Source organism: Coturnix japonica, chromosome 2, assembly GCF_054131305.1.
Source record: "Coturnix japonica strain WE chromosome 2, WE-NBRP24, whole genome shotgun sequence".
Classification (NCBI taxonomy): Eukaryota; Metazoa; Chordata; class Aves; order Galliformes; family Phasianidae; genus Coturnix; species Coturnix japonica.
In genome coordinates, this window is record NC_140664.1 from 38,352,999 (window position 1) to 38,373,669 (window position 20,671).

Here is a 20,671-nt window from a genome sequence, read left to right on the forward strand (position 1 = left end):
GATTATAAAAAGTATTTATCCTACTGATAATAACTACTGTAATTGCATTAAGCTGTGGGAACTTTTTTTTTTGGAAGTAATGGAAAAGATGTACACAGAAGAGTGGGGCAGAAGGAGGTTCTATTGTATTTAGTGGTAATATTTAAAATGTAGTCATATTCTATAATATAATAATTATCATATGTGGCAGAAATTACCTTTATAAAGCTGTTGCCAATCAGAGTTGTTTTATTTCTTAACTAGTTGTAGTATATATATATTTTTCCCAGTACTTAACCAATAAACACTTGGCCTTTTAAAAACCGAATCACAGAATTGCAAAGGTTGGAAGCAGTTTCTAGACATCAGTGAGTCCAATCCCCTGCTAAAGCTGGTTCCCTACAGTAGAGTACACAGGATGGCCTCTAGGCCAATTGTGAATACCTCCAAACAAGGAAACTGCACAACCTCTCTAGGCAGCCTGCTCCATGGCTCTGTAACTCTACATGGTAAAGAAGTTCTTTTGTATTTTTGTGTGGAACTTCCTATGTTATAGTTATTGACCATTGCTCCACTGAAGAGTCTGGCCTCATTCAGTTGACTCCCATACTTTAGATGTTTATAAACATTGGTCAGATACCCTCATAATCTTCACTTTTCTAGGCTGACCAGACTCAGGTCTCTCAGTCTTTGTACAGGAGATACTCCAGGCACTTCACTATCATTGCGGCTCTCCAGTGGACCCTGTATAAGAGATCCCGGTCTTTTTTAAACTGGAGAGCCCAAAATAGGACTCAGTATTTTAAATGTGGCCTCACCAGAGCAGAGTAGAGGGGGAGGATCACCTTCATCAACATGCTAGCTATGCTCCTGTTAAATGCACCCCAGGATCCCTATGGCCTTCTTGGCCACAGGAGCATGTTGTGTTCAGTATCTCCACCTTCTCAGCATCCTTTGTTACCAGGGTACCCATCTCATTTAGTAGTGCCCTACATTTTTCCTTGTTTTACTTTTATAATTTTTAAAAACTTTCTTTTTATCTTTTATCTCCTTTGTCAGATTAAATTCTAAGTGGGCCTTAGCCTTTCTGTTTGTATCCCTAGAGGTCCTGACAACATTCTTATATTCTTTCCAATTGGACAAGCACTTTTGCCATATTTCATGCACCTTCTTCCCTTTGAGTTTATCCATGAGCTCCTTGCTCATCCATGCAGATCTCCTGCCAACTTTCCCTACCTTCTCACTCTTAAGGATGTACCAATCTTGAGCTTGGAAGAAGTGGTGGAATATGGACTAGCTCTTATGGGTGCCCCTTCCTTCCAATTCTCTATCCCATGGGTTATCTACAAGCAGATTCACAATGAGGTCATGTTGGCTCTACTGAAGTCCAGAGTTGTAATTCTACTTATTGCTTTGCATCTTCCACACAAGATCCTGAAGTCCACCATCTCACAAACACAAGACCCTGAGCTGCCCCCAACTTTCACATCCCTGACTACACCTTCCTTGTTAGTAAGAACAAGATTCAGCAGCACACTTTTCCTCATCAGCTCCTTCACCACCTGCCATAGAAAGTTATGCATGCTTGGCCGTATTGCTAATCCAACGAATATTGTGATGGTTGAAGTCCCTTACAAGAACCAGTGCCCTCCTCACAAGGCTACTTCCACCTGTTTGTAGAAGGCCTCATCTACTTCCTCCTTCTGATCAGGTGGCCTGTAGTACACACCCACAACAGTGTCACTCATATTAGCCTGGGCCATAATTATCACCTACAAGCTCTCAATCATCATTCACCCCTAGGTGGAGCCCAATATGTTCATAAAGAGCATCTCCACCACCTTGCCTCACTTGTCTGTCTTTCCTTAAAAGGGCCCAGTCATCCTTGACAGCATATCAGTCATGTGAGCTGTCCCACTATGTCTTTGTGATTGCAATGAGATCATTGCTCTGTGAAAACGAACAGATCACTAATTCTTTCTGTTTATTTCCCATTCTGAGTGCGCTGGTATGCAGATACTTTAGGGAAGAAGAGGGTGAGGGTATCCCTAGAGGGATACATGGAGATTTCATGTAGGCATACTTACTTTTCAGGTGGCTGGCCTTCTTTTATGAGAAGGAGCTAAGGAACTTTCTGTTCTCTTGGGGCATTCCCCAGTCAGTTGCAATGGCATGAGCATTGCCCTTATGAACCCTACCTGCAATTCCTTCAGTTTAAAGCGTGCCTCATTAAGGTTAGCCAGCCTGTTCCCCAAAATTGTCCTGCCCATTCTAAACAGGCAAAATGGAAGAGAAGATAATCTTGGCTCTACTGTTTTTCACTTGTGCTTCCAAAGCATGCTTGATTTATAGAATTTGCTGAAGAAGCCAGACTGAATAGTGTGTACAATTTAATGTATGGATGCCGCTTTCTGACTGAACTTATCAGCACTTAAAGAAGAAAGCAATAAATACCAGGTCATCTTGTTGTTTTACTTATTTATTTTTGTCTGAAAAGCCCAGCCTGATGTTAGCCAGCCCTGTCTGCACAAAGATTATACACAAAATCAGGTTGTAGAGCAAAATTCATATGCAGAAATCAAAACAGAAATCAGTGATCTTCTTTAGTAGTAAAATGTAAATATTTGAAGCAACAGATATAGAAAAGAAATAATTTCAGAGGGTATGTTTTGATGCTATGTAAAAAAGACAATAGCACTGAACTTGGAAAACAAATTTAGAAATAGAGACTTATCTCAGAGTATAAATAGGTTTTACATTATTGAACATGTTCATCTGTCTAAATTAACATGGTACTAAATGCAACTTTTTAATGATAATACCTAGATCACATTTGAAATAAAAATTTTAAATATCTGTGCCTTGAATTTTCTATTTGGGAACGTGCAGCTTAATGCCCACACTTGTATTTAGGTAGATATAAACAATCTGACCTTCAGAACATCTCTTACTGAGAGGGAAGATAGCAGATGTGAATTTTTTCAGTGTTTCAGCCACCAGTATCTAGGGAACTGCACATGAAAAAATCAGAGGTCTTCACTGGTCATGTTGGTAGAACCAATCTGAAGAACAGGTTTATTATGCAGGAGTACATAATAGTATAATATATAAATACAATGTACAGAGGAAGAGTTGGGAACTCAAACGTGTTAAAAGCAAAAACTATTAGTGTGTGTCACTGAGCTTGTGACTGATGTACGGTACATCTACAATAGAAAGGGGTCAGGGCTGTAAGTTTGAGCACTGGACCCCCTGAAGGCTTTAACAAGGCTCCTTTTCAAGGCTCTGTAGGTTTCCATTATCTGAAAAATCAGACATGGGTAATGTGCATATTTAGCTTTCTCAGTGGGAAGAGATCATCAACAGAAATTTACTCAGGATCATAAATCCTGATTGTAAGGAGTTACTGAAGAATCTCTTGGTACTAGGTAATAAAATGATCTACGAAATTAATCTGTTTTGGATGTAAAGAACAGTGAAGAAATATTAACCAATGTTCACACTGGCTCTTAAGTGGTCGTTACCACCTTGAGATAAAATTGTGGGGGAATAGTAAACAGATCTATGGAAATTCAGCTGATTGCTTATTGAAGGAAGTGTCTAACCTAAAGGTGATGGGATGATAAACCATGAAAGTATGGTTGCTTCTCACTCTTGGCTTTAGACTCTGGCTGGTGTCTGTTCCTACTGTCTTTCATAGAGCTGTAAGGGCCCCTTGCTGGAAACAATGACTTGTATTTGTACAGTCAGTGTTATTTTCTATATGCATTTTCTTTGTCAATAAGACTATCTGTCAGACATAAATATGATGTAATCTTTTATTTTTGGTCTCACTCATCAGTCTCTCTACTGCCACAAAGTAGCCAGTGTAATGGACATTCTTTGAGAACCTTTGAGTTTGGAAGGGGCCTCTGGAAATTGCCTGGTCCAACTCCATAGTCTGTTTCAGAAACACATGAAATTCGTTTTTTAGAATGCATAAGCATCAAGCATTTGAAAGTGCATCTTTATCTGTGTTATGCCTCTCCATCACTCCTGGGCTGATAAACTAGACTTAAAAGACACAGAAAATGAGAACATCATATTGCATCTTAACTTCTGACCTCAATTTGCATGTACAATTTCAGTGTTAAAATAATTATTTCAGTGTTAAGTGTTGTCCATGTCTAACAATGGAGTAGACTGCTTTTACATTTGGCACTGCATTTCCAAAATGCAATGTATTGGCTTAAAAAGACAAAGTGATATTATACATTCTGCAAGTGCAGGTTGTTTTAGTTTTTCTGCATAAATTAACTTGGCTATTTGAATGAAATCACAGTGGTTTTTGCATTTTTCAAAATAACCTCTCATAAAATATGTCATTACTTACGGTAGCGATTCAAACCTGAACCCTGATTCTGTTAATACCTACTCCTATTTGTAAACATTGTGTAACATCAGTGAATTGAGAGGAAACAGAGTAGGAGAAAAACAGTTTAAGTGGTACAAGAAATAGGTCCCAGTTGCTCAAACGAACCAATGTACAGAAGTACAGAAGGAAAATGCTAAATTGTATGATGCTTTGCCAAAATAAGATTGTGTTTAAGAACAAATTTGTTACTGTCTTGAAGTACAAAAACAAAAGCTTTCTTTTTGATTTATGTATTTATATGCAATCTGATTATTCACTTTGCTCATTTAGTTTTGCATTTAGAATATTAAAACTGCTTGCTATCACAAGGTGCTGATAGAGCTTGCACTGGTGTAAGCTTCTCTTCCTTGGCTTATTACTGCACTAAAACTGAAAGGCACTCAGTGTTTCATATCATGAATTCATCAGACAAAGCCAGAATCTGAGTTACCAAGATGTTTAAAAAGAGAAAGGAGTAGATATGTAATCAGGAGTTTCAAAATCTTGGATCAAGGGTTTGATTCTGTGAAGTAATGGGCACTGTAGCTCAGTGTCAGCAAGAGTGGCATGTCCTTAAAGCTTATGCTGAAGGTCAGCATTTAGCACTGTTGAATCTCAAATGAATAGTTCTTTAAAAAAAAAACAAACAAAAAGACTGATATTCCTTTTCACTCACAGATTCACTCTATGAATAGCTGTGTACAGGATCTGTTCAATAAGAATGAGAATTAAATGGTGATTTTACAATTGGGCATAATAAATAAACCTTCAGCTTCTTTTGCCAACTTTTAATGTCAGACCCATTTAATGGCTTTATTTTTCTTTCTTTTCTCTTGTTTACTTTAAATGTGCAATCCTCAAACTTCTCATTTATAGCCCAAAATGTGAATTTGTGTAGAAATGTATCTTCTGAGTTCCCACATCTTCTCATTAAACTGGGAGTGTCCTGTTGAGAAGAAAAGTGCTTTTGCCACTTATTCCCTCTCCAACTCTAGTCTAGACAGAGGACACAAACTTCAGACTCTTTGGTCCTATTGTGGTAACATGTGTTTCTCTCTAGCCAGAGTAGATTGCTTAAATAGATGCCATCACATTTAGTTCTTGCAAGTTCTATACAAGTTTATTAAAACAGCTGACTTTATCTGAGTCCAGGGACACATATGTGCAGAAGAGATATCTGTGAGTTCTTGGATCAGATCTCTGAACTTCGCAGAGTTTAAGTGACCTTAAATTCTCTGCATGCATGCGAGTGTGTTACTACTGAGGGAATGATTAGAGTATCCATCTGCAATAAAACCCAAGTTATTTCAGCCTGAAATGCTGAAGATGCTCAGAGTTAATTTGGACTGAGTTTGGTAACTGGATATGAGTTTAGTGTGCTGGCAAGGGAATCAGTTTGCTACTACTAAAGAATTACAGAACTTTTATTTGGTTGAAGGACTGAGCTTCTGGAAATATGAGATTCAGTATTATTAATTGTGAGTTATAGTTTGTGTGTGGGAGCGGGGGGAGGAGAGGGGGACGGGGGTGGTGAGGAGAAGGGGGAAAGGAACAGAACCTCACTGTCATTAACATTAGTTGTAGTTCAGGTGCTTTCATTGCATTAATCTTGTTACTATATGTCCCTTTCACATTGTGAGAAGACAGCACGTGACAGAAAAAATCTGTAACATCATTCAACATCTGATTGTGTGCCCTTTTCCCTCAAAGCCAATTTGCACGCCTACAAATATCAGTGTTTCCCAGTGGAACTGAAGGGATAAAATATTGTTTCTTAAGCTGAAAATTATTTAGCCAAAGATTCTTCAGTATTTGGGAATTCTAGCTGGATGATTTCAAAAGCAAAACCATATGCGTTTACAGGATTTGGAATTTCTCCAGCTGCATAGAACAAGAGTAGAAGAGTGGGGAAAAAAGAAAGAAGATGGCTAATACTAATTAGATGATAATAAATACAGGTGCTATAATGTGTAGTGTAATTCATCTTCACAGCAAGCCGTGGGATGAGTCAGGGACAGCAGATTCTGATTGATACTATTCTGTGCATGTGCATATATATTCTTAGTGCATGCTAAGATTCAAATTAATGTAAATCTGGATGCACAATTTTTTCTATGTGGGGAAAATAAACTGGATGGTTTTTGTTTTGTTGGGTTTTGTCTATGTGCTCCTCACCACAATTGCAATGTGAGTAACGGCAGGAAAAAAATGGATGATAAGTCCGTTCACATTGGTCCTGGAAAGAGCTTGTCCAGCTCACTCCCAGAATTCCCCACAATTTCCTTTCCCATTCCAGGCATCAAGGTGCAGATACAAGAGGGCCCCTTCCCTCTACTACAGGAGCCTTATTCCTGGCTGGACCTTGTCTACTGAGATCATGTTAAGTTGGGGCTGATCTCCCAGCCCTCCTATGTGACTTGCTGTGCAGGAAAGCTGTTACATACCTGCCCAGTGTTACCATTCCCACAGCAGAAGTCATGGCTAATATGCAGTCTCGGGCTTTTTCATGTATTGGAGATCATCATGAGGCTCTTTTCATTCCACATTTCCAGAGAGAGAAGTGGTTTCAGATGGTCCACGTTTGACTCAATTAGAGCTCTTTCAGTGCTGAGTACTAGCAAGCCATTGCTGGCACTGAAGGACTGGTGGTCCTGTTGCTGATGCTGTGCCATAGATGCGGCCATGCACATCAGCATTCAAGAGCAAGAGCACAAGAGGGTAAGGAAATGGTTCCGTGCAAAAGGATGATGAAAAGCATAGTTTGAGCCTGGCCTTATGAGCTGCTGCTTCTTTAAGGGGAAAACTCCCTGAGACATGCTTGTGTCTGCAATAACAGAGGAAGGCACTGTCATACTCCCGCCTCCAGGAATTTACCACAATAAGATGGTGTGTGGTGCTGTAAAAAACATGAAAAGAAAACCCCTCTGCATGGAAATTTGAACAAACAATTAAAAACGCATCAATAATTGAAATGTGAGGTCTACAGAAGCTTTCTGTTGTTCTTCTTGAGAAGAAATGCTTAAAGCGAAGGATCCAGATGTTATGCTGGGGCAGCAAATAGCTATTTGTAGGAGTGATCACTCAATTTCCTTTGCCTGACGAGCGGGGCTCCCGGAGCTCATTGTGCTGTGTGTGTGGGACACGTGGTGCTGCGATTTGCTGTTGTCAGCACCCAGCCCTCCCCAGGCAGCGAGCCCTGAGCTCCCAGCACGGCGCTGTGCTGCTTTGTGTGATGGGTGAGCAGAGATGTCGTTATAACATGCGGAGAAACCACTGCTGATACACAGTGCTCGGTTATCGGCTTTGTTTCTTCATCACAGTGAGACATTAGTGTGGGGTGATGTGTGTGAACAAGCGGTGTTTCAAGGCTGCGTATAGAATCAGCGATGTAAAGTAAGCGAGAATGGCAGTTGCATTAAATAACACTCTGATCACTCAAGCATATTCTTAACTAGTAATCTCCCCATAGCAAAACACATAGCTAATCAAACTCCCAGCCTGCCAATGAACTTGCAGGGGAATTAAATCCTAGAGGAAGGAGCCCGTGCCCCCAAGGAAGGCTGAGTGCATGTTTTGCTGTCGTCTGTGCAGCTCATCTCCCTGGTCCCACTGCTAGAACGTGCTCTGTTGCCATGGCAACCCCATCTCCTGCTTCCTACAGGAAAGATTAGCTCGCGCTGTGCACTGGAGAGAATTTAGGGGAAGTCAAGCTAATCCCTGGGTGCACTGCGAGAGAAAGGTTGGACCTCGCCTGAGGGATGCTGTACCCGCACTGATAGAATTGGCCTGCCACAGACACTGGTATTTAAGTTGAAGAGCAGAATTCACAGTAAGTGTCACATCCTCCAGAGAGGAATATTGGATGAGGTTTTCTGAGTCTCGCTGCAGACTGTCCCATGCCAACAGTGGAATGACAGCAGGAGGCTGTGTGTGCGTTCCACACACAGGTGCTATTTCAAAGACAGGTTCAAAGCCTTAGTTCCCTGGAATCTAGGTGATAAAATTTTAAAGCATCGCGATGAGACACGCACCTGGAAACCCAGAGCGTGCCTTGTTTGGTGCACAAAGCTGAGCAAGTGACGATGTGCGTGCCTTACAAATTGCGTGCCTGGGGATTCCGTGTGCCGAAAAACGAGCGGGAAACGTGCTTGGGGTGTGCTGCAAAACCAGCTGCAAATGTGCTGAGCTGCCAGTAGTAAGAGTGAAAATGTACAACTCCTGATTCAGCAGTGTGTTTTCTTCCTATTAAAACCCAAACAGAGAAAATATCTTTTTAAAGATATAGTCACGATCCCTGGTTTTCTTTGAGGAGAACTCATTTTAATGTAGCAGAATTGAGGCGTTGTGTGACATGATGCAGCGTGTGAAATGTGTGTCTGTTCTCTTGCTCGTAGCAGTTAAACAGGGGGTGTTGTAGCTGCTCCACTGCCGGTTGTTTTAATGCTCTCGTTTTCTTTGCTGTGGTCCTGTATTTCGCCTTAATAGATACTCAGGTCTCCCCAGCTTTAAACTAGACAATTTGCAATAAAATTTGAGCTGCTTTTGTTTTGTTATTGTCAGCTTTTCTTAAAGTTGTTTTTTTTTCCAGTTGTTTGTATATTCAGCCCATGTATTTTTACATTATTACTATGTTTGTTTTCCCTGTTGAGTTTTTAAGTGGAAAAGTTAAGATAATTTAATATACAGAAATTCTATCTAATTTAAATATATTTATGCGTATGTTTTACATGTATAAAATGTATGTGTGTGTGGTTCTGCAGTACATACATGCGCGCATATATATATATGCAAATAGGCTCTTTGTTTTAATGAGGCCCGTTAGTGATTTGTGATAATATAACAGACCAGTTTTCTCTTTGAAGAAGTGATTTTTGCATATCTTAAACATTTATTATTGCAAAAACCCAATAAACAATGCTCAGCCTGCTTAAAGAAACAGCGCTTTCCATATTTCTCTGTGTCTCTATAGTGTAAAAAGAGAAAGCATAATGACTGATAGGATGAAAGACCACTGTGTTGTCTTTTCTGAGACCTGGGTCCATAAAATGGCTTCTGAAGGGACAAATGTTTTCCTCTGTTCCCTCCCAGAACATCTCAGAATGACTCATACAGACTGATTAATGTAACAGTAATCTTCCCTGAAAACTTTGTTTTTGTTTATTTTGGCTTGTTTACCTAATAGTAAGAGCATTGTCAATCAAAAAGAATGTCTCTCTGCTGCACAGGTGGTAAAATCAGTAGCCACTGCATCTATAGAGGACTATAGAAATAAACACAAGAGATATGGAAGCTTTATTGCATTTTTCAGGCTAGCCGTTGAATATGTGGTAGACATATGGGTGACAGGGAATCCACTAAAGTGCCAAGCAAAGTTGGGGATTGGGGTAAAACAAAATTCATCAAATAAATAAATATATTTCACTGAGAAATTAGTGTTCATTACCCTTCCAGTTAAACCATTGATTAAAAAGTCCCTTCTGCACATGGAGACTTTTGCCAGACAATTCACTGTGTTCTTTCACAACTTCTATGAGGCTCTTTTAGCGAGACCATTTAACTTAGCTGTATGCAAATCTTTAAAAATTGTACATGGTTCATTGCAGAATTTTTCTACCTTTTGAACCATTTTATTACATTAAATTAAACAAGATGTGAATATTTTTTATCTCAAAGTTGTGCTTTATTATTGTTATTGTTTTTTAATCTAGTTTCTAAATTGTGTATAGAGTAAGGCTGGCTGGCCAAAGTTTGTCTCAGCTTCTTCTGTCTTCTGCAAAGCACGTGATTTTAGGAAGTTTCTCCAGATTTTATTAGGTCTGAATTTTCACTTTGGCTTTTGTATTTCTTATCTGCATCTCTAGACAACTTTACCACTAACTGTAAGCAGGACTAACTGTATGTGAAAGAGTGCAATAAGGATCAAAGCTTACTCTCAGACCCATAACCTGTGCTGCATTCTCTTTCACAAAACGGATGTGAATACTCCTTGTAACAGTGTGAGAACAGAACCACGTGGTAGAAGCAGCTCAGGCTTAGGTGTCCAGGCCTCCAAACTTGTCAGGCTGTGTTTTGATTAAAGGAAACTAATTTTCTAGAGTTATGAGAAAATAAAAAGCAGATGTGACTCACAATACTATACATAAAAAAAAAATAAAGGAGTTCCCGAACTCCTAAAAATTATAGCGATAGCATCTTCTATCAAGTTTCCTCAATTGGATTCTTTTGCTGTGAGGACCCTTGGCCTCCTCACCACTGGGCAATCTGACCTAGTACATGATTTAGTGACTGGCAGGCCTGCCTGTGGTGGTGGGGGTTGGAATTTTGTGATCCTTGAGTTCCAACCCAAGCCATTCTGTGATTCTATTCTACAGTGATTCTTCTCTTTATTCCATTTCTCCTCAGTGCTCCTGCTACCTGCAGATATTGCTTCTACCTGACCTGCCTCCTTCCAATGCTACAGTGTCACAGCATTCAGGCTGTCTGCTGGTTAGATGTTGGATGGTCAAATGTGATGCACCCTGACACATCTTTTCCTCTATAAAAAGAATATGATTTAATATGCATACTGGTTAATCGGATAAGAGTTTAGGATTATGACATTAATATGAAAAATACTTGCTCATTGAGGGATGAATAAGCAAGATGTTCAGCACTTTTCAGGTGGCACGTTGCACCTTGCAGGAGCTAGCTGCCTGATAACATCCATAGATAAGATAAAATCACAAACTCTATTCTGTCCCAGCAGGTATCTTGCTGCTGGTACTCTTGTTAAATCAATAGCAGAAATCACAAACATACTATTTACAATCTTTTGACTACATTGCATCTTTAAGCACAATGTATGTGTCTCTCCATCTCAGAGATTTATCCAGCCCATTTTGTTAAGAAAGCAGCAATATGTGTAGTTTCTTGGTTGCAAGGCATTTTGTTTCATTAGCTTTCTTTGCCTCTTTAATTCCTTAAAAATACATGTTTCTCATGTTTCAAAAAAGACTATAAGAAGCTTGAAGTTAGCAGAAGTGCCCCTCAATTAATGGCATTCTCAGCTAACACCAAACCAAATTTATTGGTTTTGTTTGTTTTTTTTTTTTTTTTCCTTGAAACAGAAGCTCAAGTCATATGATTATTATTTGTATTTTTCTTTTTAGTTAAACAAATCTGCAAGGATCTAAAAATATATATATATATTTTAGTTGAGAGTTTGTCTTGAAATAGTAATAGACACATGGGAATATTTTGATTAATTGAAACATCTTTCTTTTCTTCCCAAAGTAAAACTCTGAAGTCAGTAGGTGTGTGTAAATTACATTAATTTAATTGACTAAATTATTTCCTGGGCAGCGTACACTGGCTGCTGTTGACTTTAGTGAGATTAAGAACATATACATCCAAAGGTAGATTTCAGCCCTCTGCATGGTGTTTATCTGGCCAGCTTTGTACCAGTTAATTAAAAAATGCTTCCTCAGTGCTGCACTATTGGCTTCATGATCTGTGTGTAGTATGTTACATTAGCTGAGGAGCTTGGCAAAACAGCAGTGTTAATTTTCAATAAGGCCACATACAAAGGGTGAGAAAATAAGATTTCCTGGTCAAATTGTTTCTAGTGCACATCTATCTACACAAGATACTACCTGCTTTACTGATGACAGCCTTAATATTAATGCAAGGGGATTTGTTCTTGTTGTGACCTCAGTATTCTTGTAGTTGCATATGCTGCTAGTGATGGAGAATTGAACTTTCTAATCTTCTCCAAAGTTTATTTCAGTTCTCAGACTGTGACAGCAGCAGACTAAAAGGAGCATGAGGGGCAAACACCGAACCTATTGCGCAACACTAAGCGTCATTTTACAATCAAAATATCAAAATATATAACAGTAGTTTCAATAATATGAAGATTGCGATTACAGTGGAAATTTATACAATGGAAATCCAGGACTTCTGTCACTCTTTGCAACAACCTGGACTTTTACAAAAGTTAGGAGAATGAATATGATCTAAAGATCCAAGTGATTGGTCTTTTTATCTGTAGTGCATTTTGATTACTCATTGCACTTTTGTTTCTGGCAATATATTAGTCACTAGTGTACTCTGGCACGGACGCCTTTGATGGTATGTCTATAGGTGGATAATAAGTCCTTTTGAGTTTGTGTTTCTCTAGTCATTATAGTTGAAATAGTTTTCTGAAACATACTGAGATTTTTTAGAAAAATATGTCCTCTAGTGAGTAAAGGAAGATAAGGTAGTTGCTTCTGTATTAGAGTAAGTGGCATGTTTCATGGCTTATGTAAAAAACACGTGTGAGCCAACTTTTTAAGTGCAGGTTGTTTTTCCAATATCCATATACAGTGGGATTCTATCTACATTGTAAACTCACTATCATTTGTAGCAATAAGAGTAATTACCATCCCTAATTGGATTAAAGTGCATATTTGATTTAGGTTTCCGTTGCTTTATCAATTTCTTTTCTTAAAAATATGTTACCTATGTGTGAGTAGTTGAACTGAAGTTAGACATCGGCCACCTGAAATACTTGGCCCTTGCAGGACCATTCATGTGGGTTGATGATAATATTAGCAGTAATCCTGTGAGTGCCTGTGATTTGTGAATGCATTCAGCCAGCAGCAAATCAAATGAGATCTGATTGAAATGCTGTTTTGGATATTCAAGTCTAAGTGCAGCAATGTCATGCTTCTCACTCATGACATTCCATTCTGTTCTTCATTGCCATGTAATGTACTGAAGATTGTTTTTAATGGTTTGTATTGTGGTTACCACATGGTGTAGAAATTGCACTAGTAGTACCAGTCCTATTTGCAAATGTGCTGTTGACATTGCTCTGCTTCTTGGTTTTTATCTTAATTTCCTACAACAGTAGCTGTCTTGTTGAGTTTGACAGCTACTTTTTGTATAGGAAACTCCAGACACTGCAGAGTTCATTGCTGAAGTTAGAAAGAAATGCATTTTTTTGTGAAAATTAGTTGTAGCATCTACATAGAAATGACTTCCTTGCCCATGGTGTTCACTTAATCTCTCAGTTGTTTCTTGCTCTTTGTTAGGAAAATGTCAAATAACAGCTGTTCCAAGTTTTCTTTAGAAGAATAAGATAATCTCAAAATTTAAGTAACTCTCAAAAGGTGTTGATCATGAAAGGCTTTTCAAGTTCAGCCTGAAAATTTTTGGACTAAAAGTCAAAAAACCTCCTCTGGGGACATTTCTCCTACAGCTGAGAGATTTAAACCTGTTATCTGAATCAAGCAGTGAAGAAACTGAGATTTTGGTATTTTCTACATCATTGATATTTCCTCCATCTCCATCTATACAGACTTTTCTTTGCTGTGTTGACAGTGTGCACGCAACAGTATGTTGTTTCAGGACTTCAGCTAATTTTGGGGAAATGGGATCAGCACTACTGTTCTTAGCTGTTTGCATGAAGAGGAGTGCCAAGAATATCTTTGAAGTATTACCAACTTTTCTGAATAGGATCAGAATAATCTTAGAATGCCTTCTAAGTGCCTCTTTGTTGGAGCTACTATAGTTGTCTAAGGGTCATAAAGAGTGGTGTTCACTTTTACAGAGTCTTCCCTTTGAGTCTTCCAAAGTGTTTTTGTTCTTACATTCGAGAAACAAAAATGACAACAATTATTTTTACTGAAGCTGAAACTTTTTTAAGGGGCTGAATGGACATACGTAGTACGATTGGTCATTTTATGTCAATATTTTTCTATGCACTGAATTCTGTTGCATTCACTTCTCCAGGAGTAATAAAACAATGCTTTACCATGATTGATGTGTAATTTTTGGACCAGTTTAATGGCTAGACCTGAAGCCTTCTGTTGATTCCAAAATAAGAACAGAATTGGTAACAGAATGAGAAGCTGTCATATCTGGAGCACCTGTTGGTACCACTACCAACAAACTTGCCAACCCAAATTTGTTTTTGAAGTGCAAGTAATAGTTTAGATCAGAGAACTTTTACTATATACCCTAGATAATATTATTTGTTGCATTGGTCATATTATTTCTTCTGATTACAGTAATTTATAGGTGCCAAAAAGGAAAAATCAGTTGCTGTTTTGCTGAAGAGTACACACCAAGCATTTCATGTCATTGAGTATCAGTATTATTGTTTGTGTTTTCACTAAATACAAAAATAACAGCCATCCTGGTAGTAATAGGTATTGCAAATGGAATTCTATTTGTGATCAACACTAATACCACGTTTTCCTTTTTACAGCACAAGTAATTTTTCTACTTGATCCAATGATAATAACTCTCCACCCAGAAATGATAAGCTTATTCTGTTCTCAAATCCAGCTTCAGATTCATATTCTGTTTCTAAAAATTTATAGGCGAGCCTCAGAATTAGTATATTGTTGTTATTTGGGGAGAAAAGAAGTTGATTTTTTACAAGGAGATTTTCAAGGAAAGTAAATAACACAGAGGATTTTGCAATAGCATTGTCCTTTGTTTTGTTATTTAAAATAACACCAGACATGTCTTTGAGTGCTCTCAACCCTGGTGAGCTTTACAATAGAGAACAATATTGAGATCAGGATGCTTTGTTTGCCAGGAGTATCCTGCCACTTTCCACATACAGATCAGCAAATAGCTAGCTCAGCAAATAGTCATTTCTCAACATTTTATGCTGTTCTTCATCCTTTGGTAGCCCCTTATTATAATGTTGCCAAGGAAGTATTACAGTTGATTATGGTTTCATTGTTTCCCCTTCTAGCACTTTGAGCTTTAACAACAACCTGCACCTAAATAGTTGGAATTGTGCTGGAAAACCTTCTCAAATTCTGTTTCTACTGGTAATTGTTCCTCATCAATACTGTAAAGCACAGAAAAAGCATGTGCCACAAATACTCTGTGGATGGACTCTCCCATTGCTGTATCCTGCAGTGGCATCAGAAATGAATTCAGACCAAAGGTCTGTTAGTTTCTTTAAGAAATCTCTCTGGTCTGCAAAGAAATGCAAAACCATTCATGGATTCTCACTGAAGAAAGTGATTCTGTTCGTTCTACTTCCTGGCACTGCTGAGTATTCTGTTTTTGAGTCTAGGCCATAGTAACTCAGTAAGGGCAAATTGACCACCTTTAACAAGATGAAAAGTTTTGAAAGTTGCTGAATTAGTATTATGTCCAAGATTTTATATTAGTGTTTCTACTGGCTTTAGTTATGAAATGATTGCCTTTACGTAAAGGTTTTCAAGCACAGAATTCTTCAAGTTTTCCCATCTTTATTTTTTATGCATGTTCAAGTCATCCTCTTATACTTGTCCTATTCTCTAGCTAAGGGCAGTTCACTGTGCAGATTCCACAGGGAGAAGAGATTCAGATTTAGATGCATTGCTTAGTAAAGTGGCTTGACAGTTTCAGTTTCAAGATCACAACTCTGGTGAGGAATAACAGTGGATATAGCAGAAATGTCTTTCAGACCCTTTGGGCTTTGTGAACTTTCTGCTCACTGTATCATAGTTATTTGACTTGCTAGAGATCTAGTAAGATCATTCTGTCTTCAGGTACCTATTCTTCTGTTGATTTGTGGGTGATGTGTGAGGAAATGTTCAGCTGTATTGTAGGAACTGTACAAAATGTATTGCCTTTAGGGCCTTTACTGAAAATAATTCCTGAAAATAAAACAACATGTTTTAATTCTGACAATCAGACTGAACGTTAACATTTATATATAGTAGCACAATGCAGTCAGGATTTAAAACTGGGGACTTTCACAAAGGCAGAAGTATATAAGTATTTCATGTCAAGTCCACAGTCCTCTGCCTCATATCATCCAGCTGGTTGTAAAGATCCCAATAGTAAATGTCAATTTATAGATACTATTGGAAAATCTGCTGTTTTTCCAATGAAAATTAAATAATGTGATTTGGGATTACATTGTCTTCAGCTACATTATTTCATAGCTGTATTGCAAAAGAAGGCAATGACAGTTCCTTCTAATGAGATTCAATACAACAGAGCAATAGCAGGTAACAAAGAAAGAAAAAATTGGCTCACTCAACTTCTGAAAACCCATGACAGCTCAAAAGAAGTGCAACCTCTATCCAGAGAGATGATGCTCACTGGGCTGTTAACCCTTAAATGAGAGTGAGGAAGGGTTAGATCCAGGCTCCACCCCTTCTGGTCACTCAGGTATATGGCTTGCACCTGAGTTCCCTGGATTAGCCATGCTTTTTCACCTGGTACTTAGCCATGATCTGGTAGCTCCACTGCAGTAGTACAAAGATATCAGAAACTATACTATTGTATAACTTCTGTACATATCTCAGGGAGTTTTAGCATTCATTACAAGAAAGAGGTTTTTCACACTGATCAAAGGGATGCCAATAATTGTTATTTTTCTTTATACCCGTATGTTGTTTCCTTGCCATAGTACTGACATTTTAGAGGAAACACAGTGGCAGTCACTTTTCTAAGGACTTTTCTAAGGGTGCTTGAGACTTACACAGGGTCAATGAGTGACTGGATATTAACACGGAAAAGAAATGTGCTGAGTGTCCGATCACCTCCAGCTCAAAAAAACTTTGAACTGAAATTCACTAAGGGCTAGGCAAGCTGGAGAAGGGAGAATTCTCAACATTTGCTTTATTCTCTTCCCCAAACATTTCCTAATAGCCACTTCTGGAGATAGGATATTGTGCTGAATGGATTTTTGATCTAACCAGCTATGTCCATTCTTATGCTTTATGAAATAAGGAATAATAGAGGGTCTGAAATCACCTTTGTACCTCCATTAATTCTCCTGGTGTTATCATAATGTGAAAAGGAGAAGATGAATAGACTTAGTTGATTTGAACTGGCTTTTAAGTTATGTATTGAGCTCATGCTTGAAACATGACTTGTGATACAAATGAAGCATAACTAAATATATAACTGTGACAAATTGATATTAAATGGTCATTGTGAAAAGTGGTGGGAGTGAAATGTGACCTCGCCTTTTTTATTGGTTCTTGGAGAAAAGTCTTTATAATTATTTCATACTACAGAAGTTCCTATGAGTCAGCAGATTATGCCACCTTTTCTCTGATTCACCATGCTCCTCTCCCCAGATTACCTGATAGCTACTGGTTACCAGTAGAGTTGTTCTTTTCAATAACTACCATTAGGCCTGGGCATGTGAAAGTACAGAATGAATGTAATTTACTTACTTTTAAACATTTGCTTATGTAGCATATTATTTTCATCAAAATTGTGTTTTAGCACAGAAAAATAATAAAGCATGCATAATATTGAGGCCAAAGGTTTAAAGAAAGCAGCATAGTAATTCAAAACTGCTCCAGTCTGTCACTTTTTGGTCTGCAACTGTCTGTTGCAAGTGGTCCTGTTCAAACGAATCAGTTTGCTAAGACCTCAGCTGCTGGTATCCTGCCCAAAGAGATTAAATCAACCTTTGTTATACAGACCTCTGGTAGGCAATCTGTGAGAGTGGGTTTTGTGACACTCTGCAATTGCACAGGCAGCAGTTTCAGTCTCACTCTTCCCACTCAGCTCATTCATATCCAACCTCCTCCTTTTAGAAAGAACAGTTACCCATTTTACAGTGACTGCAGCTCTCAGAGATGCTCTGTCAACAGGCAGCCCACTCTAAGTTTTCGTTTAACCTGCGTGCATGCTACCCTGGACTCTGCAAGCATCAGTGTATGTCTGGGCTGCATGTGTGCCCATATCCCATCTTCATATCTTAGAGCAAAGCAAGCAAAGTGGCCCCTACAATTGCCCTATGCATTTGTTGTGATTAATCAGGCTGATTATGATCAGTGTTGTTGTTATCTTGTATGATTCTCCTCATATGGTCAAATTTTTCCCAAAAGAGCCAAAGTTGCTATGTTATGAGTGCTTTGGCATCTTTGGGGTCTTGCTTCACTTTTTTTTTTTGTTAATGAGAGGGATCCTTGTCTTCCTAACCCATCACCACCCTTTAGGCAGATTTGAGCCTCCATGTACCTGTGTGGTTGTGGGTCTGTGTCAAGCTACTGCTGTTAGAGCTGAAGGGCAAAACTGTAGATTTCTGACTTGTTAAATATGCAGTGAGTTTCAGGCAATTTTCATACAAATTTCAACTAGAGAAACTTGTTAAGTATGCTGTAAATATTAATTGAATTCTAGCTTGACAAGTAATTTGAGAAAAGGAGACAAATTATTCAGAGATCTGACTTTTTGTGGAAGGGTTTGTTGACTCCCTGAATTATCTGCAAGGACTATAAGAAGTATGAGTGATATATAGCTTGAAATTGTTTGCTAACAGTAATGCAAGGGATCCTTTAAAATATCTGAAGATTTTTTCTCACGAGATAAGCAAGAATCATATATATGTACCTTAGTTTGAGGTTCACAGCAAATCAATGATGCTTATATCAGAGTTTTAGATGTAAAATTTGTGCTCTCAAAAGTCTGAGGGACTTATTCAAGTGAAATCTCGTGCACATTTCAGCTTGTTTCCCTTTAAGAGGGCACGTACTGTGAAGAGTGTTGAGGATTTGACATGACTGATCTGAGGACAGTTCTCTCTGAGTGGAAGAACTCCATTTTAACTTGTAAAGAAATTTCTTTACTCCAAGCAAAGTGTGCTCTTTGGCTCATTCAAAAACCTAGATGCTGTTGATATGAAAAGGTAATCCTGTAAATTAATACCTGATTTCCTGCTCTAAGTCAGAGTGTCCTTAAGACTGTGAACTGTCATGGAAATCACTTGCATAGTGTGAGGTGTAAAATATAGAGAAACTGATTTTTGGGAAAGATTTAGGTCATGTAGTAGGTAAATGAAGGATACAGCAGTTCTGAGAAACAAAACTATTTATAGCGCCTGTTTCTCTGTGTTGGTTGGGCTTTCTTTCCTGGCATTTTTTTTTTTCAGTTTGGGGAGTGCTCCTTGTTTTGGCAAAAAGGCAGGGTGCTGTCCCATCCAAACAATGAGTTTTTCTCTGGTGGGATTATACTCTTTAATTCCTTAAAGAGAATATCTGTGTAGGTGTTTCTGAGAAGCAAAATACATACCTGCTTTGCAGTCAGATTCTCCCTTTTCAGACTTATGCAACAAAAAATGTAGATATACTTCCATCCTTCCAGCATGTGGTGTAAGGGCTCAAAGTGGCACAGTTATTAAAGACATGGCTTGCTCTGAGCCAGCAGCATTGTCTGATGAGGCCATCATTCACTATCATGGCTGATGTCTGTGGACAGTGGTGGCCTGGGGAGGAATTGAAGATGTGAATGCCTGGAGGGGGAACAACTGTTTATGAGATTGGATAGTGATAGGACAAGGGGGAATGTTTTTAAACTAAACCAGGGGAGGCTTAGGTTAGATATTAAGAGGTTTTTTTTCACTCAGTAGGTGGTAACGCACTGGAACAGGTTGCCCAAAGAGGTTGTGGATGTCCCATCCCTGGAGGCATTCAAGGACAGTGTGGATATGACTGTGGGCAGCCTGGTCTGGTGGTTGGCAACACTGCACATAGCAGGGGGGTTGTAACTAGGTGATCACTGCGGTCCTTTTCAACCCAGGTGATTCTATGATTCTATATGATTCTATGATTCTATGAACTCTTCGCAGTGCCTCTTTTGTGACTGTCTTGGCACTAGACATAGGTCAGGAGGCTATCTGCCCCTCTTCTTTCAAATTGTGGTACATTCAGCTGCAGGGTGCTTTTCTGGAGGTCTTCCCATAAGCCTTCGCAAGAAGCATGTTGCAAAAACACACTGTCCTTGCATTAGTGGTACAAGCACTGCCCACACATGAACTGTGTGCGCTGGAGGCCAGGCCCGGGCTGACCCCAGCTGCCACCATGATATCAATGAAACCCAGGGCCCACCATGTTCCTTGCTGACATTACTCTGCAACCCAGTGTCTGGGCCTGTGCCTTCTCCCCATTGGTGCCCACCTTTAGTGATATCCTTCATGAAATGGGAGCCTTTTTTTCCTCAAACCAGCTACTTCTTACAAGTCTGTGGTTTTGTGCCTCAGGCACTGGGTAGCTCTGTCTTTAGAGTTGCCTTGTTCTTGGCGTGAACATACCACCTGCCCAGGAATGAGAAATGCATGAAACCTTGTAATTTAGTTACCTTGGTAACATCTGTAAGTAAGTACCAGTGCTAAATCATTATATATATATATATATTAAATCTCTTATGGCAATGCATATTTATTTTTACTTGGCAAAAGTGTGCTTTATGGCCATTGCTGTTGTTCTCCTGAACATTTTTCCTAACTGACAATCAAGAAAATGTTTCTAATGAGCAAGGTTAAATGACTGTAAAAGATGGCATTTGACTTTATAGTAGAAC

At 38.8% G+C, this 20,671-nt stretch overlaps 1 protein-coding gene across 9 annotated transcripts in view; it reads left to right on the plus strand.

Annotated features, from left to right (window-relative positions):
• NOL4 (nucleolar protein 4) overlaps positions 1-20,671 on the plus strand; it is a 180,076-nt gene that overhangs the window by 81,887 nt on the left and 77,518 nt on the right. The window contains exon 1 of one of the 9 annotated variants that reach the window (XM_015855555.3): positions 7,992-8,201. The exons of the other annotated variants lie outside the window; for them this stretch is intronic. The gene's annotated coding sequence lies outside the window, so the exon portion shown is untranslated. Of the gene's footprint in view, positions 1-7,991; positions 8,202-20,671 lie in introns of those variants that run through there. 9 annotated transcript variants of the gene reach the window in all.